The 8,144-nt window shown below is 37.5% G+C and overlaps 1 pseudogene; it reads left to right on the top strand.

The window, feature by feature from the left end:
• The first annotated feature begins 2,768 nt into the window (after positions 1 to 2,768).
• LOC123827384 lies at positions 2,769 to 5,860 on the top strand (annotated as a pseudogene).
• Positions 5,861 to 8,144: the final 2,284 nt, after the last annotated feature.

The raw sequence follows: 8,144 nt of genomic DNA, 5'->3' as shown, positions 1-8,144 counted from the left end.
GTTGTCTCTGATAGCATAAGGCCAACTTATATTTTTGTGATACTATAGTTATCATGGGGTGGTCTCTGTAATGGGCAGGCTGGTGCCTTTCTCTTGATAAAATGTTGAGTTATATTTACCAAAAAGAAGTTTAACCAAGAACAAAAAGTCAAGAATGTGTTAAATCACCAGTTCCCACAATTGATATTCTCACAATGTAGGCCAAGAACATTGTCCCATATTGTTATATATATCAACAGTTAGTTGATGTACCTGCATTGCTCTGGACTGCACCCCAGTACTTGAGGCCTGCAGCCTGAATAATTTCTGATTTTGAATTATGAAGCTCAAGTTGGGCTTATCTTGCCACCTTTGATGTCATGCAGATTCTGGTTTGATATAGTTTGTAGGAACCTTATTGGTTTCTCCAATTTTAAATGAGAACTGTTTGGCATTTGTGAAATTTAAGTTTGTAGTCCAGATAAAAAATGAAGTATCAGATAGCCTTTTGGTTAGTTAGGTTTTACCAAAGCAAAAGAGTTCTTACAGTCCCAGGATCCATACGTAGCATTCTCAGGGTCATGCTTGTGCTTGTCACGTCACCGAAGACAGTGTCTCAGCTTCACGGTCACCAGTGCAAAATTCTAGTTAAAAGGTTTATTTCCAGCTGTGTGGATTAAGATTGATGTCACTCTGCACAGCTAGGAGCTGGCAGATCTTTTCAGTCAGTTCTCAGTTTACCCCCAGTAGGCACTGGAGAAAGTATCACTGAGTAGCACTGAGGAAACTTGCATCGTGTTATTAAGGGCATGGACTTAGAGGGCTGCCTTACTCACACGCAGTGGAAAGATTGACTGTCCTAAGAACTGGTGCTAGTCTTCTCTCTTAATGAGGTACCATTTGTATTTATTCTCCCCATTCATTCATCTCCTGAAAGTTTCTAGAATACAAGTTCTTGTATCAACTAAATACTGAAATCCATGACTAATTTGATCAGAATATGTGTTTTTCATGTCCCTTAACATTGTTGGTTTTCTTTTCTTTTGTTTTTATGATCATCTCCTAAAAGTCTTTGTGATCAGTTTGGATTTCTTTAAAAGGATTAGCTGTGGCATCTGTACACAATTCTGCAAAAACCTATGCCATCTTTTTGTGTTTTGGAAGATGAACTTGTGTAGTTGTCAATCAAATAATGGCAAGACTTTGTCTTATTGAGTGCAATTTAGGTAATCTGTTTTACTAGATAACAGGGATTATATGGTCAAATGACCTCTTTTTGATCCTCAACCCTCATCTTAGCCTGTTTATAAATGGAGATTTGAGACACTGTATCTTAAACAGTAAAATTATTCCTTTAGAACAAATCTAATGAACCTGTAAAATTAAACAAAACTTGAATTTCAAAAGTAGAACAGCTTTAACTCTGTTTGCAAGGAGTGGTAGTAGGGAAGGAGTGACATTGTGCCTAAGGTTTTTATTCACATGGTGAAAAGGGCATAGATATTTTAAATTTAGAAAATATTGGTTTGAATTCCAACCAGGATAATCTTTGGAAGTTGATTAACTTCTCAGAGCTTTTAGTTTCTCTTTAGTAAAATGTAGTGACAACCCTTATATATTAGTCTTAGTTTAAGTACTTACTAAGATATGTTGCCTAGTGTCTTCAAAACATAAGTACCCAACAAATATTAGCTGCCTTTCTCTTCCTTTTCCTAAATCTTCTGCCTTTACATGGAACCTGCTTTTTTCCCCCAATAACTAAGAAATGATGCTACAGAATAATACTGCCTATGGAAGGAAGGTTTCATAGATGGCTGATTTAAACCTATATCAAAACTAAAAAGATATTTGGAATACAAATACTTTCCTGTGAGAGTAAAGGTGGTTTATTACAGATAGAGCAGCATTGCTCCATCCGCAGACTTGCATTTGGTTCCCATGTCATACTTTTGACTGGATTACAAGGGTCTAAATCCACATTCAGCCACTTTATAACATATGATTTTAGATAAGTAATTTATATTCTTTTTCAGTTTTCTGCAAATTTTCAAATAATTTTAGGGTTATTTCACAATAAGTTCATTATGAAGATAACCTGGGATAATCCATGTTAAATACTCAACAAAATGCCCAGATCTTTGAAAGTATACATAAAAGATGACATATGTCTATTTTTTTAATAGTTGAGAATTTCCTCCTGCTCTGATTGTCTCTGTATTACCAGTCTCACTGAATGAATAGTGGAGTGAATAGCAGAGAGATTGTTTAGGCCAACGCATAACCATTGCACTGAGATTTCATACTCCAAAAAATGTCACAACATGAGAGGGATTGCTAGAACTGTGCTGGATGGGTATTTTTGAGAATTAATTATAAATAAACAAGGAAGTGTCTTATTCATGAAGTCTACGCTCAGGTTTTGTTACTACAATTTCTATCATTTGCTAGTTTGATATAAGAGAGCTATTGATAGGAGCAATGGTTTAAATTATTTATGTTAGCATAAATCCAACCTGCAGAAAGTGTGAGGAATCAATTGTGATTAAAAAGTAACTATCGGGGCCATCCCTGGGGTGTGGGACAGAGAGTGCATGCACATGTGTGTATGTGTGTCCATAAGAGAAGTATGGTGGCCAAGGGAAGAGAGTCTGAGTGAGTGGAGGGAGGGGAAGGAAAGGAGAAGAAAAAGGTGGTAGGAGAGCCAGGTGTGAGGGTGGAGGCTCATTCAGGACCCAGCAGGGGCAGTGTGATCAGGTAAGTGATGCTGTTCCTTAAGAGAAACCCCCTGAATGTCAAGGGGTTTGCTCTCTGTGGCCAGCAGTAAACTCTGCATAAAAGCCACTAGTGTGTATAATAGGAGAGGTACACTGATTGATGGTATTGCTTTGATCAGGGATGATGATGTGTTGTTTGTGTGTGAAAGAAAATCATTCATTGATCCTCAGACAAAGTCTAAACTACCTGAAGGGTTGTCATGATCTCACATGGACTCACTCTAAATGTTGGAGGGTAGCACTATACAATCACACCAAGCACTTTGGTGAAGAAAAAGCCTGGCAGTAAGCTGGCCCAAGTGCTTAAAGACAAAGGTGTCTGGGAAAATAAGCAAGATCGTAGAGGAGCTTTCTTTTTCCTTTTTTTTTTCCTTTTTAAAATTTTCTCTCAGGGAACTTACTTCAAATGATAGGACAGATAAAATAAATAGATGAGTAAACACATGTAGTTTACCCCATGCTTGGTAAGCACTGTGGAGAAGACTAACACAGGAAGAGCGGAAGGTACACTGGGTTGGAGGGGGAAGAAGAGAGTATTACAGTTTAAATCAAATGTCAATCAAGGCCTCTTTGAACAGTGGTATCAGAGGAAAAAACTTGAAGCAGGTAAGGGAACAAGCCGTGTGTGTGTGTGTGTGTGTGTGTGTGTGTGTGTGTGTGTATTGTAAGGAAACTGGTCCAAGGAAAAATGTTCAAAGGCACCAGCTGGGAATGTGCCTATGAGCTTTTCTTTAAAAAATGTATTGCATTTTTTTCCATTACCATTTATTTAGTCCCCTTACACCCTGACCCTCCTCCCCCCAGCAATCAGCACACTGTTGTCCATCCATGTCCATGAGTCCTTTTTCCTCAAGATAGTTGCAGTGCTTTCTTAACTGACCGAAGACCTGAGTACTTTGAACTTATTTTGAACTACTTGCATCACAGACAGCTCATTGTAAATGACTGCATGAATTTACTGGGTGTGTTAGAAGAAGCCAGGCTATTTTGTATTGACTCATTAATTGAACAGTTAGAAGCAGAAATAAAGAATTCTCAACCACCAGCAGAACATTGACCAATATCTCCAAAAGAATTTGTCTGATCTCTGCTAGACACTCCAACCAAATCAGAATTGTATTGCCAGGTTTAAACTTCAGTGGTGCTGATCTTTCTCTTTTAGACTTCTGATACATTAATTTCAAAATGGCCCACTTAAACTGCTGCAGTATTACACATGCTAATCTCTGCTGTACAAATCTTGAATGAGCTGATTTCTCTGGATCAGTGCTTGGCATAAGAGTCATTTTTGGTTATAAGAGAAAAATAGCCCTGGCTGGTGTGACTCAGAGGATTGAATGCCAGCCTGTGAACCAAAGAATTACTGGTTCAATTCCCAGTCAGGGCACATGCCTGGGTTGCAGGCCAGGTCTCCAGTGGGGGATAGACCACACATTGATGTTTCTTTCCCTCTCTTTTCCCTTACTTTCCCTCTCTCTAAATATAAATAAATAAAATCTTTTAAAATGAAAAAATTAAATTTTTAGTCTATTGAGAATAAAATAACTATCTAAGGACAGGATGATATAAACTTTCCTAATGATTACATGTAGCCTTCAATGGCCTTCCTATACTAATCATTAGTACACCAGAACATGTGACTGGTAGTAACTCAAAATACAATTTTCTTAAAAAGTCAGACAATATCTACTATTTTGTGCATTTCTAGTGTTAATACCTAATTGATTCAATGTTTGCCATTGTCTAAGTTTTTTTAAAAAAGGATTCTAACTTCTTGTAAGCAACCATAGGTTTATAAAGGTACTGTGTGACAGACAATAGTCATAAAAAGTAAAATCTCATTTAGTGGTTATGTACTTAAAATTAAGCATGTAAGTAAAGAAAAAATATCAATATGAAAATGTAAGTATATGGTCACATATACAGAGAGAGATATCTGGTAAGTTTTTTACTGATAACAGGGTGGATTTTGGCAGATGATATTTCAGATGTTACTGATTGCAAGTAATAAAACTGAAACTACTAAAGTTTAAGTGATTCCTAAAGTTTATACAACTTTTTAGTGGCAGGTCATGTTTAAATTCACTCATTGATTCCATTGAGTACTAGACCTTAGTCCATTAAGCCATACTACTTCCATTTAAAACCTATTACCAGATTTTTTACATGTTTAGAATTCAGTGTTTGGAGTAAGTAAATCCAACACAACTGAAGAAGCATATTCCTAAATAGCTGCACACATATTTGCATATGAATTGCTACTCTTTTATCTCTACATAAGTTTTAAGTTCATGAATTGGTAAGAATCCTACATAACTCAGGATTTCTTTCTACATTGTTAAATTGCTCTTTCATGATTATTTTCAGAGTGACTGATGTTAGTTTTGCAGGTTCTGTAGGCTGAACTGATATCTCTTAAATCAGTGCTTGATAAAAGCAGGAGGTTAAAAGGCATGGATCATTACGATTGTAGACCCATCCTAGTTAATACTAATGATTAACAGGACTCATAGCTGTGAATTGGAAATTGAAGTGGCTTGATTAAAAACAATGACTTTTATGTGTTTTGGAACCAGAGAGAATAATAATCTTGATGCTATCAATTTCTGATTGAGACACCATCAATACAGAAAACAGAGAATTGCTTATGAATAGCTTATGTGAATGAGAGGATTTACAGACTCATAATAAATCAGGCCCTATTACAGTTAACTCTACAGAAGTGTGGCTGTGGTCCTTACACAATAATTTGGATAAAATATTTTCTGAGAAAAGGTAATTAGTTGGACTTCTTTGTTATATGGACAATTTTACTGAAATAGTTTTCATCATAGTAGGATTTGACTATGGATGAATTTCAGTTTAGTTACTTTCTTTGGAAATCAGCACATAATATTCTTGTTAGAATTTCTCTTATATTAGAAATATCAAGAGCCATGAGCTTAAAGAGAGCCCGAGGCCTTGAAGTGTTTCTTGAGAATGATCCTAGCAACTCAGGCACTAAAGAAAAGCAGAGCAGCTATTCTTCAGGACCATTCAGAGAGAACTGGGAAAAACCCATGTTTCTGTATCTAAAATCAAATGGAGACTATTTTGAGTGTTCCTGACTCCAAGGAAACTTTTATATTAAGCACTGATGATATCTTGTAATGGTGTGGGTGTGTATGCATGCAGATGCATACATGAGTTTGTGTGGGGATGTAGGCAACATACAAGGTGGCTTTTGAGAAATTAGTCTTTACTAACGTGAGCCTATCTGTTGACCAGGTAAGATATAACATGTTTAAAACATTTTATTTTAACACTGGTAAAGCCAAATAAGAGGGAAAAGAGTGGAGAGAAAAGACACTTTTAAGTGTGAAGTGATGAACCCATTTATTAGTGTCCTTACAGTACAAAATAAGGTTTTATGGTATTCCTGGGAAGTCTCTAATTACAGTATTTACTATCAGTCTTAGCTTACCACATAGATACCAAAGCCATGTTCCTTTGGTGTTAAACTGGAGTATCTAATACAATCTCTGGCAAGTATGTACAGGCTATTTAGGAAAGGAAAGGGCTGGGGTACTGCCCTGGTGGTGTGGCGAGCTGTGAATTGTTTAACCCTAAAAACACCCATACTGCCATGGATGGAAGAAGATGGCCCATGGTGGGAAAATTCAAAATTGTAAACAACCATATCTAGAAGTGAGTCCTTTGAAAGAAGTTGATTGAATTTTTTTCTAAAGAATTAGAGATATGTTGTTGGAAGTGAAAAACACTATCAGAAACTGATGATGACTTGTGTCGGTGTGCATACAAATATAGAAGTAGATGCATGTAGAGAGAGGGATGGAGACCAGGGAGAGAGAACACACATAAAAAGTAACATATTCAATTAAAAATATTTCCTACACAGTCTCCTTATCTAGAGATGATTCACACCAAAGCAACCAACCATCCAACCAACCAGCCAAATAAACACCTGCAAAGAATCAGATCGCATAACTTAGAAGTAGATACCCAAACTTTAGCAGTATATGTAGGGATGAACCTTTGTAATTGCTATACCCAAATATTGTCTAGTGGTTAAAGTCTCTCAGGATATGACTTGGGATTTGGGTTGAGGCAAATTCTGTTTCTTTTTAATAACCCCCCTTTTAAAAATCTTCTTTAATCAAAAGATAAATATTGAGAAATAATTACTTGGGAATCATATCAATTGGTAGAGACCAAAACATCTGATACTATTCCTTTTATCTTCCAGAGATATCCCAACTAGAAAGTTGTAATTTGTCAGTTATTTATTAATTTTAAAAATTTACTGTATATGGTAAAAATTCAAAGAGCACAGTATATTAATAAAAGTAAGTATCCTTCCCACACTTCCTACAAATACTTTATAGGAATTCATTTTTAACAGTGTTTATTGTTTTCATGTATATATTTGGCTGCTTTTATATCTTAGTTTTGTTATTTAGAAATATATGGTTGTTTTATTCAAGTATTTAAAAGACTTACCGTTGTTATAAAAATGAAGAGACATTCAATCTTATTTCAAACTCCCTCACCTCTACCTGCCTTATCCTTTAAGTGAATATTTTATATATTTGTAGTTTCTTCTATAGGTTCATTACGCCTTTTAAAATAGCCATGGTTAGCTGCAGTAACTGGTTTATTAATCTTAAGAACTATCTAATGTAGGGGGAAAGATGGCAGCTTTACTCTAGGCAGCGTGATTCTTGGCTTCTGTGAAGAGGACGAGAACTTGTGGATCAGTGGAGGAATAGAGCAAGTGGCCTAGGTTACCGAAACATTTTTGAAAACAGGACATCAAAAATTATTGCGATCATTGAAAAACCAGATGGTAAGGAGACTGCTTCAGGACAAAAGGGACCCAGGGATCAGCTCAGGGACCAGGGGGGTTGCAGTCGCAGGCCCGCTGCTTCCCAGGTCTGCCTAAGGGTTCCCGGGAGAGGGGAGTCGCTGCTCTATTCCCGGAATAGGGGGGTTGAGCAACACCAGGGGAGACCTTGTTGCTTGAATTCACAGAGAGGCCAGTTGGACTGGGGAAAAAAATCACCCAGGGTCTGTGAACACCCACCCAGAGCCCTGGGAGAAGTGAGTGCCTCCAGCCGGCAAGACCAGGGGCGGCGTGGAAGAGTGTCCGCATCCCTAGCCTGGTGGGAGTGTGGATGGGTGGAAAACCGGAACATCACAGCCCTGATCCTGGAAAGGGCGCAGGCGTTCTCAGGTTTCTGGAGCCTGTGGCGCTGAACTGTGGAAGCGCGAGCCCCATTGGGAATCTTGACTCTCACGCTGTGAACCCGGAAGGGACGTGGCGCTTAGTGCATTCCTAGAGCCTGAAACTCAAAAATTTGGTGGATGAGCACACCCTTTTATGATCCGCAG

Source organism: Phyllostomus hastatus, unplaced genomic scaffold, assembly GCF_019186645.2.
Source record: "Phyllostomus hastatus isolate PE091 unplaced genomic scaffold, TTU_PhHast_1.1 phas_contig_86, whole genome shotgun sequence".
Classification (NCBI taxonomy): Eukaryota; Metazoa; Chordata; class Mammalia; order Chiroptera; family Phyllostomidae; genus Phyllostomus; species Phyllostomus hastatus.
Note: the sequence above shows the minus strand (reverse complement) of the source record. Positions and strands in the feature narration are given on the sequence as shown.